Source organism: Schistocerca cancellata, chromosome 3 (genome assembly GCF_023864275.1).
Source record: "Schistocerca cancellata isolate TAMUIC-IGC-003103 chromosome 3, iqSchCanc2.1, whole genome shotgun sequence".
Classification (NCBI taxonomy): Eukaryota; Metazoa; Arthropoda; class Insecta; order Orthoptera; family Acrididae; genus Schistocerca; species Schistocerca cancellata.
This window is the reverse complement of record NC_064628.1, coordinates 816,606,653-816,607,816: the sequence shown is the minus strand read 5'-3', so window position 1 is coordinate 816,607,816 and position 1,164 is coordinate 816,606,653. Positions and strand designations below refer to the sequence as shown.

At 42.3% G+C, this 1,164-nt stretch overlaps 1 pseudogene; it reads left to right on the top strand.

Annotated features, from left to right (window-relative positions):
* Window positions 1–616: 616 nt before the first annotated feature.
* LOC126177731 (5S ribosomal RNA) lies at window positions 617–734 on the top strand (annotated as a pseudogene).
* Window positions 735–1,164: the final 430 nt, after the last annotated feature.

Below are 1,164 nucleotides of genomic sequence, written 5' to 3'. Positions count from 1 at the left end.
TCGAACCAGCGACCGTAGCCGTCGCAGGGTTCCAGACTGTAGCGCATAGAACCGCTCGGCGAACACATTATCAGACTGGGTGATCAAATATTACTATTTAAACTCGCAAGATAATAAACCCGCCGAGAAAAGGTTGCAGAAAAACATAGTAATCGTAAAAGGTGAATGACTAATGCCTGAAATGTTGAAGAAGATATAGCTGAAACCAAACAATAAGTGTTAGGGTTTTTATAGCAAAATAAAGGGACAAAAAGCTTGCCAGTTAGTTTGGACCTATTAGGAGTGAAAAACGATGGACAAGTAGGAACGACTTAAGTGAGTTAGTATCTGATGTTGAATCACTTATTTAAACTGCAAATATATTGTTTATGAGACGTGTCTCACCTCCAAGAGGGTTAAGGTTCAAATCCCTGTCAGAGTTTTAGATAAATACGTGGTTTTTAGATGACTCTGTATTTTTCATAAATACTTAAGAATAGTGAAAGGGTGGCTCCACCTGAAAGGCCAAAATAAGTAGCGTCTTGCATCACGGAAGAGTCACATTAATTAAGAAAAAATAAAGACAAGAGTTACTAATAGTAATTAGATTTGTGATTAATGTAACTGAGGTGACAACGGCAACGGCCTTGCCGCAGTGGATACACCGGTTCTCGTGAGATCATCGAAGTTAAGCGCTGTCGGGCGTGGCCAGCATTTGGATGGGTGACCATCTGGGCCACGATGCGCTGTTGCCATTTTTCGGGGTGTACTCAGCCTATCGATGCCAATTGAAGAGCTACTCGACCGAATAGTAGCGGCTCCGGTCAAAGAAAACCATCATAACGAGCACCGCTCCTATCTGTATCCTCACCTGAGGATGACACGGCAGTCGGATGGTCCTGATGGGCCACTTGTGGCCTGGAGAGGTGACAGAACACCTGCATTGAAGTACTTAAAAAATACCAGTGACTCATTATGAGTGTATACAAAAATACACTGCTTGCCAGAAGCTGTGTAATAACTGCAAGTGGAGGAGGAAAAGAAATGAAACCTCACGGATTTCAGTGTTTGTAAAGTCGAGTAAAATTTAGAAAGAAGTTGTCAGTATGACTTTACACTCTCTTTGGCCTAGATGCATTCACGAATTCAGTTGGGAAGGGTGTCATAAGGCAGTGTATGACTAAC